This window comes from Carassius carassius, chromosome 40 (assembly GCF_963082965.1).
Source record: "Carassius carassius chromosome 40, fCarCar2.1, whole genome shotgun sequence".
NCBI lineage: Eukaryota > Metazoa > Chordata > Actinopteri > Cypriniformes > Cyprinidae > Carassius > Carassius carassius.
In genome coordinates this window covers 10,180,490-10,207,299 of record NC_081794.1, presented here as the reverse complement: position 1 = coordinate 10,207,299, position 26,810 = coordinate 10,180,490, and the positions used below count along the sequence as shown (strand labels likewise).

Genomic DNA, 26,810 nt, shown 5'->3' with positions numbered 1-26,810 from the left:
AATTAGCATTACCTTTTTTGCAGTGGCGGTCGTTTGTATGTCCATCTATAGTTGCCATCATCTAAGGTCTTTTGAGTACTGGTATCATCTGAAGTCCTCACAAGTCCTGCAAGTCCTGTGCTGTGCAGTTTCTAATAACCCTGGGATGGACATTTGCAGAAACAGGAAGACAAAGGGAGAAAGATTAGCATAGCTGCTGTTCATATCATTTCAGGCAGTGTGCACTTTTTACTATTTCATCAATGGAGTACATTGAGTACTGTTTTTAATCTAGTAGGTTTAAACTGAAATAATTTTTCTAGATCACTTAATAAACATATTATTTGTTGTCTGTTTTTGGGGAACATGCTCACCACAGCTCCATTTATTGAATCAAATTACAGTAAAATAGTAACACTGTGACTATTACAATTCAAAACAACTCTTTTCCATGTAAATATTATGTTAAAATGTCATTTATTCCTTTGATCAAAGCTGAATTTTCAGCATCATTACTCCAGTCTTCAGTGTCACATCTTCAGAAATCATTCTAATATGATGATTTACTGCTCAAGAAACATTTCTGATTATGATCAATGTTAAAATACAGACGTGCTGAAATATTTTTTTTTGGATTCGTTGTTACATAGACTCCAAACATTTGAATGTTAGTGTTACATGCATCAAATTGTTCAAAATCATCTGTTTCAAATAAATCCAGGTCTTTTGAACTTTGTATTCATCTGTGAATCCTGAAAAATAAAATGCATCACGGTTTCCACACAAAAAATGAAGCAGCACAACTGTTTCAACGCTGATAATAAGTTTCTTGAGCAGCAAATCAGCATTTCTGAGGGATCCATGTGACACTGAAGACTGGAGGAATGATGCTGAAAATACAGCTGCACATCACAGGAATAAATTAGTTTATAATGTATTCACATAGAAAACAGCTATTTTAAATTGTAATAATATTTCACAATATTACTCTTTTTACATATTTTAATTAAATAATTACTACAGAGGTGAGCAGAAGATAATTATTACAAATTGTATCAACTTCAAGCTTTTGAACACTAGCGTACTGTATATTTGAGTTTTGACTTACTGTACTAGTCTTGTGGTCAATAGCATCTTTGAGATGTTGTCTTACAGTAGGTTCACTCCGACTCTGCTGGATGCAGCAGGCCATGAAGAAGCACTGAAGAATCCAGGAACAAAACAAGCAATTTGACATAGAGCCAACAATATTTAGTCTGCAGTTCCAGGTTTATTAGATGGAAACAAGCTAGAGCAGGTGAAATGCAAAAAATAAATAAATAAAATAACAGATTCATTGTGATATATGTTGTGAAAAAAATGCATATTAGGTTACTTAACCTTTTCAGCGCTTCCTACATCTCTGTCAGCAGCTCCCTTCAGAAATATTGAAATCTTGGACACTGCCTTCTGTTGTAGAAGGATTATTTTGTCAGTCTTGAAATCGCAGAACAGTTTTATGTTTACTATAAAAGATCAAATTTTCGCGCTCCTTGATAACGTGACGTCATCGATAAGTGTAAAGTGTAAATGTTAAGGTTAAATAAATTAAGCAATTTCCAATCATCCATTGAAAGATTACCAACAAAACAGTCAAAAGCTATCCTCTACAGATGAAGATTTGATTAAAAGCCCAAACTTTCATAAATAAGAGCACAATAGAGTTATCATACCTGACGATACGTCGTCTGAAAACGGTAGAAATGCTAACGGACTTTTTCGAAGACATTAAACCATTCTTATAAAGTAAATAAACAACAGAAGCGAGTCAAATACAAGTAAGAGAAGTGTCAACAACATTTATAAGTAATATTTGTGTGATTTTATGGACTTAACTCACCTGAAAACAGTGAAATCAGCGAGAAACGGGGTGTTTCCTCGTGACATTTGCAGTGTTGGGCTCCGTTTCCATGGCAACTCCATCCGGTTCGCGCACACGCCCATGAAAGCACGTCACGAATTAAAAGTCACACGCTTACGTTACATAAATAAACATGAATAAACATATGCCCCTTATTTTTTTTTTCTGTAAGAGGGGGCGCGGCCATTTGTAAATTTAATGTGTCTGGCTTTCGGTTTCATTCCAGCTATATTAGCTGTACAAACAGCTTGTTTTGCTGTTTACTGTTGCAAACTGCTGTATCTTACCATGTTATTGTCTTAATTATGAACGTACTGGTTTGTAGTCCAAACAGTTTTACCGTTTACTGCACTTTGTTCTTCTTGTTACTTCCCTATAACCATGACCATAAGTCTCACACATTCACATACAATTGCTTGGTGGATAGAATTAGATCACTACATAATTCAAAATGTCATTCAAATGTTATATTGCTAATTTTAAATTCATTTTGTAGTTCTATAGCCCAGTGCAAAATGCCAGGCCTGCACATAATAGTGGGACAAAGTGGCACTTTTATAGTTTAAGAGTTTGTATTGTTGCTTTTACGAACACTCACATATGTATGTGTGTGTGTGTGTGTGTGTGTGTATAAGGTGCATCTTGAAGAAATGTGAATATCATGAAAAGTTTTTTGTAACTTTTTATTAAAAAGTGAAATTTTCATTATATTCTAAAGATTCATAATTTTTTTTGATGATTAGATCTTAATTAAATGGATGTAATTATTGCATTTAAAAGTATAAAAAAGGAGTTAAACAAATATTATTTAATTATTTAAAATTATTTTTAAAGAAACTTTGTCCTGTGGTGTGACAGTACAGGTGCCCACACACAACAAGCCAGAACTCAACCTAAAACCGGTTTGTCACACATGGGCCGGATCTGGCCCACATACAACATGCCGGAACTGACACTAAAACCGGTTTGATGTGTGTGGGCCAAATCTGGCCCAAATGACCTCTGCCACTGCCAGAACTCAGCCATATGTGCCATATTTGGCCCAGATAAGGCCCGGAAGTGTATGCTATCAGGGATGGAGTCCATAACCGTCTTAAACAGGCCACTTCCTGTTGCCATTAGGTGGCGCTATGACTATAATCGAATACGGGCATGTTGATGTGTTCAGAGAAAGGTCATTTATCAAACTTGTTCTATTTGGGGAAGATTGGACACTGTATGCCTGAATTACAGTAAATTCCTGATTCACTGCAGTAATATGATGCTTTAGCATTTAGCTAAGTGTTGTTAACATGTTTAGTATGTTTCTAGCATTCTGCCAGTGTATTTATCACTTGCTGGCACTTTTTAATTTGTTGCTAGGAGTCCATAACGGTGTTACACATGACACTTCCTGTTACCAACAGGTGGCGCTATGACTATAAATGAATACAGTCATGTTGATGTGTTCAGTACAGGACTCTTGTCAAACGTGTGAAGTTTGGGGCAGATCGGACATTGCTAGCCTGAGTTAGAGCAACTTCCTTATTCAATGCAATAGTTGCATGATTTAACACTTAGCGCATTGTTGCTAGCATGTTTTATTAAGCTTCTAGAATTTTGCCAGCCTATTTAACACTTTTTGACACTTTTTATTTTTCCTAGGACACCATAACAGTGTTAACCTTGTCACTTCCTGTTACCAGCAGGTGGCGCTATGACTATAACTGAATTTGGTCATGGGTGTTTGTTCAGAACAAAACACCTATCACACGTGTGAAGTTTGGGGAAGATCGGACATTGCTTGCCTGAGTTACAGCAGCTTCTTTTTTCACTGCACTAGTAGCATGCTTAAGCCCTTAGCTAAGTGATGCTAGCATGTTTTAGTATGCTTCTAGAATGTTGCCAGCCTATTTAACACTTGTTGATGCGTTTTATTATTTTGCAAGAAGTCCATAACAGTGTTAAACATGCCACTTCCTGTTTCCATTAGGTGGCGCTATGACTATAATCGAATATGGACATGTTGATGTGTTCAGGACATGATCAAACTTGTTCAATTTGGACACTGTATGCCTGATTTACTGTAACTTCCTAATTCACTGCATTTATATGATGCTTTAGCATTTAACTAAGTGTTGCTAACATATTTTAGTATGTTTCAAGCATGCTGCCAGTGTATTTATCACTTGTTGGCACTTTTTAATATGTTGCTAGGAGTCCATAACAGTGTTACACCTGACACTTCCTGTTACCAACAGGTGGTGCTATGACTATAACTGAATACGAGCATGTTGATGTGTTCAGTACAGGACTCTTGTCAAATGTGTGAAGTCTAGGGCAGATCGGACGTTGCTAGCCTGAGTTACAGCAACTTCCTTATTCAATGCAACAGTTGCATGTTTTAACACTTAACTAAATGTTGATAGCATGTTTTATTATGCTTCTAGAATTTTGCCAGCCTATTTAACACTTTTTGACACTTTTTTTTATTTGTCCCAAGGAGTCCATAACGGTGTTAACCTTGTCACTTGGCGCTATGGCTATAACTGAATTTGGTCATGGTTGTTTGTTTGGAACAGAACACCTATCACACGTGTGAAGTTTGGGGAAGATCAGACATTGCTTCCCTGAGTTCCAGCAACTTCCTTTTTCACTACATTAGTAACATGCTTTAGCACTTAGCTAAGTGTTGCTAGCATGTATTCGTATGTATCTATCATGATGCCAGCTTATTTAACACTTGTTGATACTTTTTATTATGTTTCTAGGAGTCAATAAGAGTGTTAACCATGTAACTTCCTGTTACCAGCAGGTGGCGCTATGACTATAATTGAATTTGGTCATGAGTGTTTGTTCAGGACATGCCCGTATTTGATTCTAGTCATAGTGCCACCTAATGGCAACAGGAAGTGGCATGTCTAACACTGTTATGGACTCCTTGCAAAATAATAAACAGCAACAATAAGTATTTAATAGGCTGACAACATTCTAGAAGCATACTAAAACTTGCTAGCAGCACTTAGCTAAGGGCTAAAGCATGCTTCTAATGCAATGAAAAAGGAAGCTGCTGTAACTCAGGCAAGCGATGTCCGATCTTCCCCAACCTTCACACGTGTGATAGGTGTTTTGTTCTGAACAAACACCCATGACCAAATTCAGTTATAGTCATAGCGCCACCTACTGGTAACAGGAAGTGACAAGGTTAACACTGTTTTGGACTCCCAGGAACAAATTAAAAAGTGTAAAAAATTGTTAAATAGGCTGGCAAAATTCTAGAAGCATAATAAAACATGCTAGCAACACTTAGCAAAGTGCTAAAGCATGCTATTAAGGCAGTGAAAAAAAGGAAGTTGCTGTAACTAAGACAAGCAATATCCGATCTGCCCCAAACTTCACACGTTTGACAAGAGTCCTGTCCTATACACATCAACATGCCTGTATTCGGTTATAACCATAGCTCCATCTACTGGCAACAGGAAGTGGCATGTGTAACACTGTTATGGACTCCTAGCAACATATTAAAAAGTGCCAGCAAGTGATAAATACACTGGCAGCATGCTAGAAACATACTAAAACATGTTAGCAACACTTATTACTGCAGTGAATCAGGAAGTTACTGTAATTCAGGCATACGGTGTCCAATCTTCCCCAAATTTAACAAGTTTCATAAGAGTCCTTTCCTGAACACATCAACATGCCCATATTCGATTATAGTCATAGCGCCACCTGCTGGCAACAGGAAGTGTCATGTTTAACATTTTTATGCACTATTTGTAACACATTAAAATATTCCATAGTGTGCTAATCATGCTAGAAAAATTCTTAAACATGCTAGCAACACTTACTATGTGCTAAATGATGCGATTAATACTATGAAACATAAAGTTGTTGTAACTCATGCATACCCAGCATTCCCAGTCTGACCCAAACTTCACATGTTTTATAAGAGTCCTGGCCTGAACACAACTAAAGGCCAATATTCAACTATAAGTACAGAGCCACCTGCTGGCAACAGGAAATGACTTATTTTATACTAACTTAAACATGAGATGTCTGATCTGCCTGAAACTTTGCATGTTTGGTAAGAGTCCTGGCCTGAAGACATTAACATGCCGATATTCAGTAATAATCATAGGGCCACCTGTTGGCAGAAGGAAATGTGGCACAAATATTTACTATTTTATGAGAATATGGCCCAACGTACACTGTTCCTCCTATGGGCACCGGGTGGTGGTGAGCCCAGGTGTGAGGGCCCTTTCATCGCTGCTTGCAGCTTTAATTAGCTTGGAATTGCTCCGTTTATTATTATTATTAGGGCCCGAGCACCGATGGTGTGAGGACCCTCTTGGAATTGCTCCGTTTATTATTATTATTATTAGGGCCCGAGCACCGATGGTGCGAGGACCCTCTTGGAATTGCTCCGTTTATTATTATTATTATTATTATTATTATTATTATTAGGGCCCGAGCACCGATGGTGTGAGGACCCTCTTGGAATTGCTCCGTTTATTAGGGCCCGAGCACCGATGGTGTGAGGACCCTCTTGGAATTGCTCCGTTTATTATTATTATTATTATTATTATTAGGGCCCGAGCACCGATGGTGTGAGGACCCTCTTGGAATTGCTCCGTTTATTATTATTATTATTATTATTATTATTATTAGGGCCCGAGCACCGATGGTGTGAGGACCCTCTTGGAATTGCTCTGTTTATTATTATTATTATTATTATTATTATTATTATTATTATTATTATTATTATTATTATTATTCTCTAAGATGAATCGCATTTTTGAGAGCCTAAACATGCTCGAAAAGTCATGAAACTTTGCACACACCTAAGAACTGGCGAAAATGTACATCTGATATGGGTTTCAGAAGTGGGTGTGGCAAAATGGCTTGACAGCGCCACCTATACACGTTCAACGGTGTGCGGCTCGAGCTACGTTTCATGTAGCTACATGTATGAAAATTGGTATACACATGTATCTCTCCAATACCTACAAAAAAGTCTCTTGGAGCAAAATCCGAAACCCAACAGGAAGTCGGTTATTTTTTAATTTATGAGCAAATTTTGTGTCATTTTTGTCATTTCCATGCGTTGTATTTTAACGAACTCCTCCTAGAGATTAATTCAGATCAACACCAAAGTTGGTATGCCTAATCTAGAGGCCTTTGCGATGTTAAATTGCGAAGATTTTGAGTTTTCGTTAAAGGGCTTGTCTGTGGCGGCCTGGCGAATTTCGATGATTCGCCATGAAAAATGAAGTTGCTATAACTCAGACATACAATGTCCAATCTGCCCCAAACTTCACATGCTTGATGAGACTCCGAACCTGAACAGATTGACATGCCCATATTCAGTTATAGTCATAGCGCCACCTATTGGCAACAGGAAGTGACATATTTTACACTGCGACTAACTACTCCTAGAAATTTTATGACATCAATGTCTTTTTTGTGGTCAGTCTAATCTAAAAGCCTGTGCGATGTTAAGTTGTGAAGATCTTGAGTTTTCGTTAAGGGGCGTGTCCATGGCACCGTGACGAAGTTTGATGTCTCGCCATGGGAATAAAAGATGTTATAACTCAGGCATAAAATGTCCGATCTTCCCCAAACTTCACATATGTGATAAAAGTCCTCGCCTGAACAGATCTGAAGGCCAATATTCCATCGGGTGTGGCAAAATGGCTCGATAGCGCCACCTATACACTTTAAACGGAGTGCACCTCGAGCTATGTTTCACGTACATGTAAAAAAATTGGTACACACATGTAACACACCAATACCTACAAAAAAGTCTCTTGGTACGAAATCCTAATCCCAACAGGAAGTCGGTTATTTTGAATTTTCCCTGCAAAATTGGTGTTGTTTTTGCCATTTTCAGGGGTTGTACTTTAACGAACTCCTCCTAGAGATTTATTCAGATGAACACCAAACTTGGTCAGTGTAATCTAAAGCCATTTGCGATGTTAAATTGCGAAGGACTGGAGGTTTTGTTAAAGGGCGTGTCCATGGCGGCCTGACAAATTTCGATGTTTCGCCATGAAAAAGGAAGTTGCTGTAACTCAGACATACAATGTCCAATCTGCCTCAAACTTCACATGTTGGATAAGACTCTTGACCTGAACAGATCTACATGCCAATATTCAGTTATAGTCATAGCGCCACCTATTGGCAACAGGAAGTGAAATATTTTACACTGCGACAAACTACTCCTAGAAATTTTATGACATCAATGTTATTTTTGTGGTCAGTCTAATCTAAAGACCTGTGTGATGTTTAGTTGTGAAGATCTTGAGTTTTCGTTAAAAGGCATGCCCATGGCGCCGTAACGAAATTCGATGTGTCGCCATGGGAATAAAAGATGTTATAACTCAGGCATAAAATGTCCGATCTTGCCCAAACTTCACATGTGTGATAAAGGTCCTGGCCTGAACAGATCTGAAGGCCCATATTCCATTGGGTGTGGCAAAATGGCTCGATAGCGCCACCTTTACACTTTCAACTGAGTGCATATACACTTTCAAAGGAGTGCGCCTCAAGCTATGTTTCACGTACATGTACAAAAATCGGTACACACATGTAACACACCAATATCTACGAAAAAGTCTCTTGGTACGAAATCCGAATCCAAACAGGAAGTCAGTTATTTAGAATGTTCTCTGCAAAATTGGCATTTTCAGGGGTTGTACTTTAACGAACTCCTCCTAGAGATTTATTCAGATCAGCTTCAAACTTGGTCAGTTAAATCTAAAGGCCGTTGCGATGTTCAATTGGGAAGATCTTGAGATTTCTTTAAAGGGCGTGTCCATGGCGGCCTGTCAAATTTCGATGTTTCGCCGTGAAAAAGGAAGTTGCTATAACTCAGAGATACAATGTCCAATCTGCCCAAAACTTCACATGTTTTATACGACTCCTGACCTGAACATATTTACATGCCCATATTCAGTTATAGTCATAGCGCCACCTATTGGCAACAGGAAGGGAAATATTTTACACTGCGACAAACTACTCCTAGAAATTTTATGACATCAATGTTATTTTTGTGGTCAGTCTAATCTAAAGACCTGTGTGATGTTTAGTTTTGAAGATCTTGAGTTTTCGTTAAAAGGCGTGTCCATGGCACCGTGACGAAGTTTGATGTCTCGCCATGGAAATAAAAGATGTTATAACTCAGGCATAAAATGTCCGATCTTCCCCAAACTTCACATGTGTGATAAGAGTCTTGGCCTGAACACATCTGTAGGCCAATATTCCATCGGGTGTGGCAAAATGGCTCGATAGCGCCACCTATACACTTTCAACATAGCGCGCCTCGAGCTCTGTTTCCCGTACATGTACAAAAATCGGTAAACACATGTAATACACCAATACCTACAAAAAAGTCTCTTGGTACGAAATCCGAAACCCAACAGGAAGTCGGTTATTTTTAATTTTATGAGCAAATTTTGTGTCATTTTTGTCATTTCCATGCGTTGTATTTTAACGAACTCCTCCTAGAGATTCATTCAGATCAACACCAAAGTTGGTATGCCTAATCTAACAGCCTTTGTGATGTTAAATTGCGAAGGACTTGAGGTTTCGTTAAAGGGCGTGTCCATGGCGGCCTGACAAATTTCGATGTTTCGCCGTGAAAAAGGAAGTTGCTATAACTCAGAGATACAATGTCCAATCTGCCCAAAACTTCACATGTTTAATACGACTCCTGACCTGAACATATCTACATGCCCATATTCAGTTATAGTCATAGCGCCACCTATTGGCAACAGGAAGGGAAATATTTTACACTGCGACAAACTACTCCTAGAAATTTTATGACATCAATGTTATTTTTGTGGTCAGTCTAATCTAAAGACCTGTGTGATGTTTAGTTTTGAAGATCTTGAGTTTTCGTTAAAAGGCGTGTCCATGGCGCCCATGATGAAGTTCGATGTGTCGGCATGGGAATTAAAGATGTTATAACTCAGGCATAAAATGTCCGATCTTGCCCAAACTTCACATATGTGATAAGAGTCCTGGCCTGAACAGATCTGAAGACCAAAATTCCATTTCGTGTGGCAAAATGGCTCGATAGCGCCACCTATACACTTTCAACTGAGTGCATATACACTTTCAATGGAGTGCGCCTCAAGCTATGTTTCACGTACATGTACAAAAATCGGTACACACATGTAACACACCAATATCTACGAAAAAGTCTCTTGGTACGAAATCCGAATCCAAACAGGAAGTCAGTTATTTAGAATTTTCTCTGCAAAATTGGTGTTGTTTTTGGCATTTTCAGAGGTTGTACTTTAACGAACTCCTCCTAGAGATTTATTCAAATCAACACCAAACTTTGTCAGTTAAATCTAAAGGCCTTTGCGAAGTTAAATTGGGAAGATCTTGAGATTTCGTTAAAGGGAGTGTCCATGGCGGCCTGACAAATTTCGATGTTTCGCCATGAAAAAGGAAGTTGCTGTAACTCAGACATACAATGTCCAATCTGCCCCAAACTTCACATGTTAGATAAGACTTCTGCCCTTAACAGATCTACATGCCCATATTCAATTATAGTCATAGCGCCACCTGCTGGCAACAGGAAGTGACATATTTTACGCTGAGACAAACTACTCCTAGAGATTTTTTGACATTAATGTATTTTTGTGGTCAGTCTAATCTAAAGGCCTGTGTAATGTTAAATTGTGGCAATCTTGAGTTTTTTTAAAGAGCGTGTCCATGGCAAAAATGACAAAATTTGATGTCTCGCCACAGCAAGAGAAATTGTTGTAACTCAGGCATAAAATGTTTGATCTTCCCCAACCTTCACATGTTCGATAAGAGTGCAGCCCTGAACACATCTTAAGGCCAATATTCCATTATAATGATAGCGCCACCTGCTGGCAACAGGAAGATTGGAACATATATGGAATAAACATTGATATATTCCCATTATATTTATAAGTTTAAATGCATATTTCTCACCGTTGACCTATTTACTAAAGCCACTCGCTGCCGGTGAGCCCGGGTGCGAGGGCCCGTTCATCGCTGCTTGCAGCTTTAATTAGGGCCCGAGCACCGATGGTGTGAGGACCCTCTTGGAATTGCTCCGTTTATTATTATTATTATTATTATTATTATTATTATTATTATTAGGGCCCGAGCACCGATGGTGTGAGGACCCTCTTGGAATTGCTCCATTTATTATTATTATTATTATTATTATTATTATTATTATTCTTCTCTAAGATGAATCGCATTTTTGAGAGCCTAAACATGCTCGAAAAGTCATGAAACTTTGCACACACCTCAGAACTGGCGAAAATTTACGTCTGATATGGGTTTCAGAAGTGGGTGTGGCAAAATGGCTCGACAGCGCCACCTATACACGTTCAACGGTGTGCGCCTCGAGCTACGTTTCACGTACATGTATGAAAATTGGTATACACATGTATCTCTCCAATACCTACAAAAAAGTCTCTTGGAGCAAAATCCGAAACCCAACAGGAATTCGGTTATTTTTAATTTTATGAGCAAATTTTGTGTCATTTGTCATTTCCATGCGTTGTAATTTAACGAACTTCTCCTAGAGATTAATTCAGATCAACACCAAAGTTGGTATGCCTAATCTAAAGGCCTTTGCGATGTTGAATTGCGAAGATTTTGAGTTTTCGTTAAAGGGCGTGTCCGTGGCGGCCTGGCGAATTTCGATGATTCGCCATGAAAATCCATGGCGCCGTGACGAAGTTCGATGTGTCGCCATGGGAATAAAAGATGTTATAACTCAGGCATAAAATGTCCGATCTTGCCCAAACTTCACATGTGTGATAAGGGTCCTGGCCTGAACAGATCTGAAGGCCAATATTCCATTGGGTGTGGCAAAATGGCTCGATAGCGCCACCTATACACTTTCAACTGAGTGCATATACACTTTCAACGGAGTGCGCCTCAAGCTATGTTTCAAGTACATGTACAAAAATTGGTACACACATGTAACACACCAATATCTACGAAAAAGTATCTTGGTACGAAATCCTAATCCCAACAGGAAGTCGATTATTTTGAATTTTCCCTGCAAAATTGGTGTTGTTTTTGCCATTTTCAGGGGTTGTACTTTAACGAACTCCTCCTAGAGATTTATTCAGATCAGCATCAAACTTGGTCAGTTAAATCTAAAGGCCTTTGCGATGTTAAATTGGGAAGATCTTGAGATTTCGTTAAAGGGAGTGTCCATGGCGGCCTGACAAATTTCGATGTTTCTCCATGAAAAAGGAAGTTGCTGTAACTCAGACATACAATGTCCAATCTGCCCCAAACTTCACATGTTAGATAAGACTTCTGCCCTTAACAGATCTACATGCCCATATTCAATTATAGTCATAGCGCCACCTGCTGGCAACAGGAAGTGACATATTTTACGCTGAGATAAACTACTCCTAGAGATTTTTTGACATTAATGTATTTTTGTGGCCAGTCTAATCTAAAGGCCTGTGTAATGTTAAATTGTGGCAATCTTGAGTTTTTGTTAAAGAGCGTGTCCATGGCAAAAATGACAAAATTTGATGTCTCGCCACAGCAAGAGAAGTTACTGTTACTCAGACATAAAATGTTTGATCTTCCCCAAACTTCACATGTTCGATAAGAGTGCAGCCCTGAACACATCTGAAGGCCAATATTTCATTATAATGATAGCGCCACCTGCTGGCAACAGGAAGATTGGAACATATATGGAATAAAAATTGATATATTCTACTTATATTTATGAGTTTAAATGCATATTTCACACCGTTCACCTATTTACTAAAGCCACTCGCTGCCGGTGAGCCCGGGTGCGAGGGGCCCCTTCATCGCTGCTTGCAGCTTTAATTATTATTATTATTCTTCTTCTCCAGAATGAATCGCATTTTTGAGGGCCTAAACATACTCAAAAAGTCATGAAACTTTGCACACACCTCAGAACCGGCGAAAATGTACATCTGATATGGGTTTCAGAAGTGGGTGTGGCAAAATGGCTCGACAGCGCCACCTATACATGTTCAACGGTGTGCGCCTCGAGCTATGTTTCACGTACATCTATGAAAATCGGTACACACATGTAACTCTCCAATACCTACAAAAAAGTCTCTTAGAGCAAAATTCTAAACCCAACAGGAAGGCGGTTATTTTTAATATTATGAGCAAATTTTGTGTCATTTTTGCCATTTCCATGCGTTGTATTTTAACGAACTCCTCCTAGAGATTAATTCAGATCAGCACCAAAGTTGGTATCCCTAATCTAAAGGCCTTTGCGATGTTAAATTGCGAAGATTTTGAGTTTTCGTCAAAGGGCGTGTCCGTGGCGGCCTGGCGAATTTCGATGATTCGCCATGAAAAATGAAGTTGCTATAACTCAGACATACAATGTCCAATCTGCCCCAAACTTCACGTTTGATGAAACTCCGAACCTGAACAGATTGACATGCCCATATTCAGTTATAGTCATAGCGCCACCTATTGGCAACAGGAAGTGACATATTTTACACTGCGACTAACTACTCCTAGAAATTTTATGACATCAATGTCTTTTTTATTGTCAGTTTAATCTAAAGGCCTGTGCGATGTTAAGTTGTGAAGATCTTGAGTTTTCGTTAAGGGGCGTGTCCATGGTGCCGTGACAAAATTCAAAGTCTCGCCATGGGAATAAAAGATGTTATAACTCAGGCATAAAATGTCCGATCTTCCCCAAACTTCACATGTGTGATAAAAGTCCTGGCCTGAACAGATCTGAAGGCCAATATTCCATCGGGTGTGGCAAAATGGCTCGATAGCGCCACCTATACACTTTCAAAGGAGTGCACCTCGAGCTATGTTTCACGTACATGTACAAAAATTGGTACACACATGTAACACACCAATACCTACAAAAAAGTCTCTTGGTACGAAATCCTAATCCCAACAGGAAGTCGGTTATTTTGAATTTTCCCTGCAAAATTGGTGTTGTTTTTGCCATTTTCAGGGGTTGTACTTTAACAAACTCCTCCTAGAGATTTATTCAGATGAACACCAAACTTGGTCAGTGAAATCTAAAGCCATTTGCGATGTTAAATTGCGAAGGACTTGAGGTTTCGTTTAAGGGCGTGTCCATGGTGGCCTGACAAATTTCGATGTTTCGCCATGAAAAAGGAAGTTGCTGTAACTTAGACATACAATGTCCAATCTGCCCCAAACTTCACATGTTGGATAAGACTCTTGACCTGAACAGATCTACATGCCAATATTCAGTTATAGTCATAGCGCCACCTATTGGTAACAGGAAGTGAAATATTTTACACTGCAACAAACTACTCCTAGAAATTTTATGACATCAATGTTATTTTTGTGGTCAGTCTAATCTAAAGACCTGTGTGATGTTTAGTTGTGAAGATCTTGAGTTTTCGTTAAAAGGCGTGTCCATGGCGCCGTGACGAAGTTTGATGTGTCGCCATGGGAATAAAAGATGTTATAACTCAGGCATAAAATGTCCGATCTTGCCCAAACTTCACATGTGTGATAAGGGTCCTGGCCTGAACAGATCTGAAGGCCAATATTCCATTGGGTGTGGCAAAATGGCTCGATAGCGCCACCTATACACTTTCAACTGAGTGCATATACACTTTCAATGGAGTGCGCCTCAAGCTATGTTTCACGTACATGTACAAAAATCGGTACACACATGTAACACCAATATCTACGAAAAAGTCTCTTGGTACGAAATCCGAATCCAAACAGGAAGTCAGTTATTTAGAATTTTCTCTGCAAAATTGGTGTTGTTTTTGGCATTTTCAGGGGTTGTACTTTAACGAACTCCTCCTAGAGATTTATTCAGATCAGCATCAAACTTGGTCAGTTAAATCTAAAGGCCTTTGCGATGTTAAATTTGGAAGATCTTGAGATTTCGTTAAAGGGCGTGTCCATGGCGGTCTGACAAATTTCGATGTTTCGCCATGAAAAAGGAAGTTGCTGTAACTCAGACATACAATGTCCAATCTGCCCCAAACTTTGCATGTTAGATAAGACTTCTGCCCTTAACAGATCTACATGCCCATATTCAATTATAGTCATAGCGCCACCTGCTGGCAACAGGAAGTGACATATTTTACGCTGAGATAAACTACTCCTAGAGATTTTTTGACATTAATGTATTTTTGTGGTCAGTCTAATCTAAAGGCCTGTGTAATGTTAAATTGTGGCAATCTTGAGTTTTTGTTAAAGAGCGTGTCCATGGCAAAAATGACAAAATTTGATGTCTCGCCACAGCAAGAGAAGTTGTTGTAACTCAGGCATAAAATGTTTGATCTTCCCCAAACTTCACATGTTCGATAAGAGTGCAGCCCCGAACACATCTGAAGGCCAATATTTCATTATAATGATAGCGCCACTTGCTGGCAACAGGAAGATTGGAACATATATGGAATAAACATTGATATATTCTACTTATATTTATGAGTTTAATGCATATTTCTCACCGTTCACCTATTTACTAAAGCCACTCGCTGCCGGTGAGCCCGGGTGCGAGGGCCCATTCATCGCTGCTTGCAGCTTTAATTATTATTATTATTATTCTTCTCCAGGATGAATCGCATTTTTGAGGGCCTAAACATACTCAAGTCATGAAACTTTGCACACACCTCAGAACCGGCGAAAATGTACATCTGATATGGGTTTCAGAAGTGGGTGTGGCAAAATGGCTCGACAGCGCCACCTATACATGTTCAACGGTGTGTGCCTCGAGCTATGTTACACGTACATGTATGAAAATCGGTACACACATGTAACTCTCCAATACCTACAAAAAACTCTCTTAGTACGAAATCCTAATCCCAACAGGAAGTCAGTTATTTTGAATTTTCCCTGCAAAATTGGTGTTGTTTTTGCCATTTTCAGGGGTTGTACTTTAACGAACTCCTCCTAGAGATTTATTCAGATGAACACCAAACTTGGTCAGTGTAATCTAAAGCCATTTGCGATGTTAAATTGCGAAGGACTTGAGGTTTCGTTAAAGGGCGTGTCCATGGTGGCCGGACAAATTTCAATGTTTCGACATGAAAAAGGAAGTTGCTGTAACTCAGACATACAATGTCCAATCTGCCCCAAACTTCACATGTTGGATAAGATCTACATGTCAATATTCACTTATAGTCATAGCTCCACCTATTGGCAACAGGAAGTGAAATATTTTACACTGCCACAAACTACCCCTTAAAATTTTATGACATCAATGTTATTTTTGTGGTCAGTCTAATCTAAAGACCTATGTGATGTTAAGTTGTGAAGATCTTGAGTTTTCGTTAAAAGGCGTGTCCATGGCGCCGTGACGAAGTTTGATGTGTTGCCATGGTAATAAAAGATGTTTTACTCTGGCATAAAATGTCCGATCTTGCCCAAACTTCACATGTGTGATAAGGGTCCTGGCCTGAACAGATCTGAAGGCCAATATTCCATTGGGTGTGGCAAAATGGCTCGATAGCGCCATCTATACACTTTCAACTGAGTGCATTTACACTTTCAATGGAGTGCGCCTCAAGCTATGTTTCACGTACATGTACAAAAATCGGTACACACATGTAACACACCAATATCTACGAAAAAGTCTCTTGGTACGAAATCCGAATCCAAACAGGAAGTCAGTTATTTAGAATGTTCTCTGCAAAATTGGTGTTGTTTTTGGCATTTTCAGGGTATGTACTTTAACAAACTCCTCTTAGAGATTTATTCAGATCAGCATCAAACTTGGTCAGTTAAATCTAAAGGCCTTTGCGATGTTAAATTGGGAAGATCTTGAGATTTCGTTAAAGGGAGTGTCCTTGGCGGCCTGACAAATTTCGATGTTTCGCCATGAAAAAGGAAGTTGCTGTAACTCAGACATACAATGTCCAATCTGCCCCAAACTTCACGTGTTAGATAAGGCTTCTGCCCTTAACAGATCTACATGCCCATATTCAATTATAGTCATAGCGCCACCTGCTGGCAACAGGAAGTGACATATTTTACGCTGAGATAAACTACTCCTAGAGATTTTTTGACATTAATGTATTTTGTGGTCAGTCTAATCTAAAGGCCTGTGTATTGTTAAATTGTGGCAATCTTGAGTGTTTGTTAAAGAGCTTGTCCATGGCAAAAATGACAAAATTTGATGTCTCGCCACAGCAAGAGAAGTTGTTGTAACTCAGGCATAAAATGTTTGATCTTCCCCAAACTTCACATGTTCGATAAGAGTGCAGCCCTGAACACATCTGAAGGCCAATATTCCATTATAATGATAGCGCCACCTGCTGGCAACAGAAAGATTGGAACATATATGGAATAAACTTTAATATATACCACTTATATTTATGAGTTTAAATGCATATTTCTCACCGTTCACCTATTTACTAAAGCCACTCGCTGCCGGTGAGCCCGGGTGCGAGGGCCCGTTCATCGCTGCTTGCAGCTTTAATTATTATTATTATTATTATTATTATTCATATTATTCTTCTCCAAGATGAATCGCATTTTTGAGAGCCTAAACATGCTCGAAAAGTCATGAAACTTTGCACACACCTCAGAACTGGCGAAAATTTACGTCTGATATGGGTTTCAGAAGTGGGTGTCGCAAAATGGCTCGACAGCGCCACCTATACACGTTCAACGGTGTGCGCCTCGAGCTACGTTTCACGTACATGTATGAAAATTGGTATACACATGTATCTCTCCAATACCTACAAAAAAGTCTCTTGGAGCAAAATCCGAAACCCAACAGGAAGTCGGTTATTTTTAATTTTATGAGCAAATTTTGTGTCATTTTTGTCATTTCCATGCGTTGTATTTTAACGAACTCCTCCTAGAGATTAATTCAGATCAACACCAAAGTTGGTATGCCTAATTTAAAGGCCTTTGCGATGTTAAATTGCGAAGATTTTGAGTTTTCGTTAAAGGGCGTGTCCGTGGCGGCCTGGCGAATTTCGATGATTCGTCATGAAAAATGAGGTTGCTATAACTCAGACATACAATGTGAAATATTCCCCAAACTTCACATGGTTGATGAGACTCCGAACCTGAACAGATTGACATGCCCATATTCAGTTATAGTCATAGCGCCACCTATTGGCAACAGGAAGTGACATATTTTACACTGCGACTAACTACTCCTAGAAATTTTATGACATCAATGTCTTTTTTGTGGTCAGTCTAATCTAAAGGCCTGTGCGATGTTAAGTTGTGAAGATCTTGAGTTTTCGTTAAGGGGCGTGTCCATGGCGCCGTGACAAAATTCAAAGTCTCGCCATGGGAATAAAAGATGTTATAACTCAGGCATAAAATGTCCGATCTTCCCCAAACTTCACATGTGTGATAGAAGTCCTGGCCTGAACAGATCTGAAGGCCAATATTCCATCGGGTGTGGCAAAATGGCTCGATAGCGCCACCTATACACTTTCAACGGAGTGCACCTCGAGCTATGTTTCACGTACATGTACAAAAATTGGTACACACATGTAACACACCAATACCTACAAAAAAGTCTCTTGGTACGAAATCCTAATCCCAACAGGAAGTCGGTTATTTTGAATTTTCCCTGCAAAATTGGTGTTGTTTTTGCCATTTTCAGGGGTTGTACTTTAACGAACTCCTCCTAGAGATTTATTCAGATGAACACCAAACTTGGTCAGTGTAATCTAAAGCCATTTGCGATGTTAAATTGCGAAGGACTTGAAGTTTCGTTAAAGGGCGTGTCCATGGTGGCCTGACAAATTTCGATGTTTCGCCATGAAAAAGGAAGTTGCTGTAACTCAGACATACAATGTCCAATCTGCCCCAAACTTCACATGTTGGATAAGACTCTTGACCTGAACAGATCTACATGCCAATATTCACTTATAGTCATAGCGCCACCTATTGGCAACAGGAAGTGAAATATTTTACACTGCGACAAACTACTCCTAGAAATTTTATGACATCAATGTTTTTTTTGTGGTCAGTCTAATCTAAAGACCTGTGTGATGTTTAGTTGTGAAGATCTTGAGTTTTCATCAAAAGGCGTGTCCATGGCGCCGTGACGAAGTTCGATGTGTCGCCATGGGAATAAAAGATGTTATAACTCAGGCATAAAATGTCTGATCTTGCCCAAACTTCACATGTGTGATAAGGGTCCTGGCCTGAACAGATCTAAAGGCTAATATTCCATTGGGTGTGGCAAAATGGCTCGATAGCGCCACCTATACACTTTCAACTGAGTGCATATACGCTTTCAACGGAGTGCGCCTCAAGCTATGTTTCACGTACATGTACAAAAATCGGTACACACATGTAACACACCAATATCTACGAAAAAGTCTCTTGGTACGAAATCCGAATCCAAACAGGAAGTCAGTTATTTAGAATGTTCTCTGCAAAATTGGTGTTGTTTTTGGCATTTTCAGGGGTTGTACTTTAACGAACTCCTCCTAGAGATTTATTCAGATCAACATCAAACTTGGTCAGTTAAATCTAAAGGCCTTTGCAAAGTTAAATTGGGAAGATCTTGAGATTTCGTTAAAGGGAGTGTCCATGGCGGCCTGACAAATTTAGATTTTTCGCCATGAAAAAGGAAGTTGCTGTAACTCAGACATACAATGCCCAATCTGCCCCAAACTTCACATGTTAGATAATACTTCTGCCCTTAACAGATCTACATGCCCATTTTCAGTTATAGTCATAGCGCCACCTGATGGCAACAGGAAGTGACATGTTTTACGCTGCGACAAACTACTCCTAGAAATCTTTTGACATTAATGTATTTTTTGTGGTCAGTCTAATCTAAAGGCCTGTGCATTGTTAAATTGTGGAGATCTTCAGTTTTTGTTAAAGAGCGTGTCCATGGTGCCATGACAAAATGTGATGTCTCGCCACAGCAAGAGAAGTTGTTGTAACTCAGGCATAAAATGTTCAATCTTCCCCACACTCCACATGTTCGATAAGAGTCCTGGCCTGAACACATCTGAAGGCCAATATTCCATTATAATGATAGCGCCACCTGCTGGCAACAGAAAGATTGGCACATATATGGAATAAACATTGATATATTCCACTTATATTTATGAGTTTAAATGCATATTTCTCACCGTTCACCTATTTACTAAAGCCACTCGCTTCCGGTGAGCCCGGGTGCGAGGGCCCGTTCATCGCTGCTTGCAGCTTTAATTCTTTTTCTTTTTCTTCTTCTTCTTCTTCTCCAAAATGAATCGCATATTTGAGGGCCTAAACATGCTACAAAACTCACGAAACTTTGCACGCATCAGGACTGGCGAAAATTTAAATCTGATATAGGTTTCAAAAGTGGGTGTGGCAAAATGGCTTGATAGCGCCACCTGTTATATTTCAAAGGAGTGCACCTCGAGCTACGTTTCACCTACATGCATGAAAATCGATACACACATGTAGCACACCATTGTCTACAAAAAAGTCTCTTGGTACAAAATCCAAAACCCAACTGGAAATAAGTTATTTTGAATTTCCCTTTATGATTTTTGTGCAGTTTTTGCCATTTCCATGCCTCGTACTTTGTCGAACTCCTCCTACAGTTTTAATCAGATTGTCTTCAAATCTAGTGAGGGTCATCATAAGACCTTTGTGATGTTAAATTGCAAAGGTCTTGAGTTTTCGTCAAGGGGTGTGTCCCTGGCGGCCTGACAAATTTTGTTGTTTCGCCATGAAACAGGAAGTTTGGGGAAGTTACAGCAACTTCCTCTTTCACGGCGAAACATCAAACTTTGTCAGGCCACCAGGGACACACCCCTTGACTAAAACTCAAACCCTTTAACATCACAAAGGTCTTATGATGACCCTCACCAAATTTGAAGATAATCCGATTAAAACTGTAGGAGTTCGTCAAAGTACGAGGCATGGAAATGGCAAACACTGCACAAAAATCATACAGGAAATTCAAAATAACTTACTTCCTGTTGGGTTTTGGATTTTGTACCAGAGACTTTTTTGTAGGTAATGGTGTGTTACATGTGTGTCCCGATTTTTTCATGAATGTACGTGAAACACAGCTCGAGGCGCACTCCGTTGAAATTGAACAGGTGGCACTATCGAGCCATTTTGCCACACCCACTTCTGAAACCTATATCAGATATCGCCAGTTCTGATGCGTGTGCAAAGTTTTGTGAGTTTTGGAGCATGTTTAGGCCCTCAAAAATGCGATTCATTTCAGAGAAGAAGAAGAAGAAGAAGAAACGGAGCAATTCCAATAGGGTCCTCGCACTGCAGTGCTCGGGCCCTAATAATAAACAAAGCAGGTACAAGAGGGTCCTCGCACCATCAGTGCTCGGGCCCTAATAATAATAATAAACGGAGCAGATACAAGAGGGTCCTCGCACCATCGGTGCTCAGGCCCTAATAAACGGAGCAGATACAAGAGGGTCTTTGCACCGTTGGTTCTCGGGCCCTAATGAACACAGCATGGATAAAAACATTAATTTATAATCCAGGAGCAATAAAGATTTGTACATGCTGATCTGGATTATAAACTAATCAAAACAGCACAGCATTACACACAATTGTGTGAAGTCATACCACACAGGACTCAAACCCACAGTCCTGTACCTGTCGCCAATCTTGTTACGCCACTGAAAGGATGAGAGATGTTCACACTGATGCTGAAGTTCAGAATCAAGATCTGAGAATCAATTCAAAGTAATGAATTTGAATTTGTACTGTCATATTTGTATTGGATTGTGACGAGAACATTCTTGGAAAGGCACAATGTCTGCATCAGAAGCAAATTCTGCATATTTTTCTGCCACAATACCTCTTGCGTTCTGGGCATGTGTCACACTGATGGATAAACCCACAACATGTAGTGTACACATTGAGCTAGTCACTCATGCTTGATAACGAGATTACTGAGGAAAGGTTTCAGTGTCAGAATGAGGTTACAAAAGCATGACTAGCATTTCAGGCAGATTAGTACGCTAAGCTAACTTAACACTAACATAGCTTATGGTTAACTGAAGAGCCACATTAGGACAAATGGCAAACAGTTACCATGCTAACAAATTAGCATGCTAAACTGACTAACATGAATCAACAAGCATAGGCACAGTCTAATTTGGAGAGGGATTTCTGGGGAATGGTAGTTAATATCAAAAATCTGTTCCAACATTTATATGCAGCTTTGTCCAAAGATCATACAATCTGATTTAAAAAAATAATAATAATATTAATAATAATAATAATTATGATAATGATAATAATAATAACTAGATAGAAAAGTTTGTGGTCAAACTTTAAGTTGGCTTGAAAAAGCCTGGCCAGAAAGTTTGAAAAATTTAGAAAGTTTGAAAAGTTTAAAAAGTTTAAAAATATTTAAAAGTTTGAAAAGTTAGGACGTTTTAAAAAGAAAGTGATTAACATATTGCTAGCATTAAAAGCAAGTGACTACCATGTCATCAGCATGATTAGCAAAGTTGCTAGCATGATGCTAGCATGATTAGCAAGGTATTTAGCATGTCACTAGCATGACTAGCATGTTGCTAGCATTATTATCAAGTTACTAGCATGTTTGTAGCATGACTAGCAAGTTACTAGCATGTCGCTAGCATGTTTGTACCATGATTAGCAAGTGACTAGCATGTCGCTATCATGTTACTAGCATGTTTGTAGCATGATTAGCATTCCGTTAACATGTTTCTAGCATGATTAGCATGTCGCTAGCATTTTTCTAGCATGATTAGCATGTTGCTAGCATGTCGCTAGCATGTTTCTAGCATGATTGGCAAGTGACTAGCATGTTTGTAGCATGATTAGCAATTGACTAGCATGTCGCTAGCATGTTCCTAGCATTATAAGCATGCTGCTACCATGTCTCTAGTATGATTAGCAAAAGTTGCTAGCATGATTAGCATGTTGTTAGCATGTTTCTAGCATTATTAGCATGTTGTTAGCATGTTGCTAGCATGTTTCTAGCATGATCAGCAAGTGACTAGCATGTCGCTAGCATGTTCCTAGCATGATTAGCATGTTGCTAGCATGATTAGCATGTTGCTACCATGTTTCTAGCATAATTAACATGTTGCTAGCATGTTGCTAGCATGATTAGCTTGTTGCTAGCATGTTTCTAGCATGATAAGCATGTTGCTAGCATTTCTCTAGCATGATTAGCATGTTGCTAGCATGTCACTAGCATGTTTCTAGCATGATTAACATGTTGCTAGCATGTTGCTAACATGTCACTAGAATGTATCCAGCATGATTAGCACTCGGCTAGCATGTCTCTAGCATGATTAGCATGTTGCTAGCATGTCATTAACATTTTTGCTAGCATGATTAGCATGTTGCTAGCATTTCGCTAGCATCTTTCTAGCATGATTAGCATGTGGCTAGCATGATTAACATGTTGCTAGCATGTTGCTAACATGTCACTAGCATGTTGTTAGCATTATTAGCATGTTGTTAGCATGTTTCTAGCATTATTAGCATGTTGCTAACATGTCGCTAGCATGTTTTTAGCATGATTAGCATGCGGCTAGCATGTCTCTAGCATGATTAACATGTTGCTAGCATGTTTTTAGCATGATTAGCAAGTGACTAGCATGTCGCTAGCATGTTTCTAGCATGTTTCTAGCATTTGTCACTAACATGTTGCTAGCATGATTAGCATTTTTCTAGCATGATTAACATGTTGGTAGCATGTTGATAGCATGATTAGCATGTTTCTAACATGATTAGCAAGTGACTAGCATGTCGCTACCATGTTTGTAGCATGATTAGCAAGTGACTAGCACGTTGTTAACATGTTCTTAGCATGTTTCTAGCATGATTAACATTTTGCTAGCATGTTGCATGCATGTTGCTAGCATGATTAGCATGTTGCTAACATGTTTCTAGCATCATTAGCATGTTGCTAGTATGTCACTAGCATGTTGCTAGCATGATTCGCATGTTGCTAGCATGTTCCTAGCATGTCGCTACCATGTTGCTAGCATGATTAGCATGTTGCTAGCATGTTTCTAGCATGATTAGCATGTTGGTAGCATGTTGATAGCATGATTAGCATGTTGCTAGCACGTTTCTAGCATGATTACCATGTTACTAGCATGTTTCTAACATGATTAACAAGTGACTAGCATGTCGTTAGCATGTTCTTAGCATGTTTCTAGCATGATTAGTATTTTGCTAGCATGTTGCTAGCATGATTACCATGTTGCTAACATGTTTCTAGTATGATTAACATGTCGTTACCATGTTCCTAACATGATTAGCATGTTGTTAGCATGTTTTTAGCATGATTAGCATTTTGCTAGTATGTCGCAAGCATGTTGCTACCATGATTATCATGTTGCTAGCATGTTTCTAGCATTATTAACATGTTGCTAGTATGTCGCTAGCATGTTTTTAGCATGATTAGTATGCAACTTACATGTTGCTAGCATGATTAGCATGCAACTAGCATGTTGTTAGCATGATTTGCATGTTGGTAGCATGTTTCTATTATGATTAGCATTTTGCTAGTATTTCGTTAACATATTTCTAGCATGATTAGCATACGACTAGCATGTTGCTAGCATGATTAGCATGTTGCTAATATGTTTCTAGCATGATTAGCATGTTGCTAGTATGTCGCTAGCCTGTTTTTAGCATGATTAGTATGCAACTTACATGTTGCTAGCATGATTAGCATGCAACTAACATGTTGTTAGCATGATTAGCAAAGTTACTAGCATGTTGCTAGCATGACTAACAAGTGACTAGCATGTTTCTATGCTAATCCAGGTAAAACCAGTTGATGCAGTTAGAAACCAGCTAAGACCAGCGTGACAGTGGCCAAAACAACTTTAAAACCATGTTAAAAGCATGTTTCCATCCTGATTATCAAGTTACTAAATTGTCGTTTCCATGATAATCCAGCTAAAATCAGTTGATTCAGTAAAGAAAACCAGCTAAAACCAGCTAAGACCAGCGTGACAGTGGCCAAAACCACTTTAAACCATGTTAAAAGCATGTTTCTAGTCTGATTAGTGAGTAACTAGCATTTTGTTTTCATTTTTCTATACTAAACCAGCTAAAACCAGTTGATTCAGTAAAGAAAACCAGCTAAAACCAGCTAAGACCACATAAGGCCAGCGTGACATTGACCAAAACCACTTTAAAACCATGTTAAAGGCATGTTTCTAGCCTGATTAGTGAGTAACTAGCATGTTGTTAGCATGTTTCTACGCTAATCCGGCCAAAACCAGCTAAAACCAGTGGATTCAGTAAAAACCAGCTAAAACCCAGCTAAGACCAGCGTGACAGTGGCCAAAACCACTTAAAAACCAGCTTGGGAGACTAGCCAAAACAACTGATCAGCTTAGGCTGGTTTTAGCTGTATTCTCAGTAGAGAGTTTTTAAGGTTTGCTATGGTAGTAGACAGCTTAAATACATTATAAGTCTTATTTTGTAAAAGTTTGTACCCCTTCAAAGAAAGTCTATGGGATTTAAGGTGGTTTTGGTAGTCTGGTTTACGAAAACCATAAGCCAGATCAGTTAGAAAAGATATAGCAACCCGAGTCAGACCAGTCTGAAGGTCTGACCCGAGTTTGGTGGTTCTAGCTTGAAAGCTCTAGGAGGAGATGGTGTTTAAAATTTGGCTCAGAAGAATAATAATAATAACTAGAAAAAAAAGTTTGTCAAGACAAACTTTAAGTTGGCTTGAGAAAGCCTGACCAGAAAGTTTGAAGAAGTTTAAAGAAGTTAGAAGTTTATAGTTTAAAGTTAGATTGATAGATTAATTGAAAGAAAGAAAGATATATTAGTTAGAAAGAATGACAGATAGATTAGTTAGAAAGAATGATATATATTAGTTCAAAAGAAAGAATGATAGATAGATTAGTTTGACAGAAAGAATGCATGCAACAAACATGTTTCTAGCATGATTAGCAAGTTACTAGCATGTTGTTAGCATGACTAGCATGTCGCTACCATGTTTCTAGCATGACTAGCATGTTGCTAGCATGTTTCTAGCATGATTAACATGCGAATAGCATTACTAGCATGTCGCTACCATGTTTCTAGCATGTTTATAGCATGATGACCATGCTGCTACCATGTTGCTAGCATGTTTCTAGCATGATTAGCAAGTTACTAGCATGTTGCTAGCATTTTTCTAGCATGACTAGCATGCGACTAGCATGATTAGCATATTAATAGCATGTTGCTAGCATATTGTTATCATGACTAACATGTTGCTAGTATATATCTAGCATGATTAGCATTTGACTAGCACCTTGCTAACATGTTTCTAGCATGATTAGCATGTTGTTAGCATGTTTCTAGCATGATTAACATGTGCCTAGCATGTTGTTAACATAATTTTAGCATGATTAGCATGTCGATAGCATGTCTCTAGCATGATTAGCATGTTGTTAGCATGTCGCTAGCATGTTTCTAGCATGATTAGCATGTTGCTAGCATGTTGTTAGCATGTTTCTAGCATGACTAGCATGTTGCTAGCATGTTCTAGCATGATTAGCATGCGACTAGCATGTTGCTAGCATGATTAGCATGCGACTAGCATGTCGCTAACATGTTTCTAGCAAGATTAGCATATTTCTAGCATGACTAGCATGCGACTAGCATGTTGCTAACATGATTAGCATGTTGCTAGGATGTTTCTAGCTTGACTAGCATTTGACTAGCATGTTGCTAGCATGATTTTAGCATGATTAGCATGTTGCTAGCATGTTTCTAGCATGACTAGCATGTTGCTAGCATGATTTTAACATGATTAGCATGTTACTAGCATGTTTCTAGCATGACTAGCATGTTGCTAGCATGTTACTAGCATAACTAGCATGCGACTAGCACGTTGCTAGCATGTTTCTAGCATGACTAGCATGCGACTAGCATGTTGCTAATATGATTAGCATGTTGCTAGGATGTTTGTAGCATGCGAATAGCATGTTGCTAGCATGATTTTAGAATGATAAGCATGATGCTAGCATATTTATAG

At 39.0% G+C, this 26,810-nt stretch overlaps 2 long non-coding RNA genes across 2 annotated transcripts in view; one reads left to right on the top strand and one right to left on the bottom strand.

Annotated features, from left to right (window-relative positions):
• LOC132122096 (uncharacterized) overlaps positions 1 to 26,810 on the top strand; it is a 780,856-nt gene that overhangs the window by 428,635 nt on the left and 325,411 nt on the right. The gene's annotated exons all lie outside the window — the stretch shown is intronic.
• On the bottom strand, positions 1,204 to 1,945 carry LOC132122094 (uncharacterized). Its single transcript, XR_009426341.1, has 3 exons — positions 1,867 to 1,945; positions 1,692 to 1,756; positions 1,204 to 1,428 (listed from the first exon to the last, which is right to left on the bottom strand). It is a non-coding gene; the product is annotated as an uncharacterized LOC132122094 (long non-coding RNA).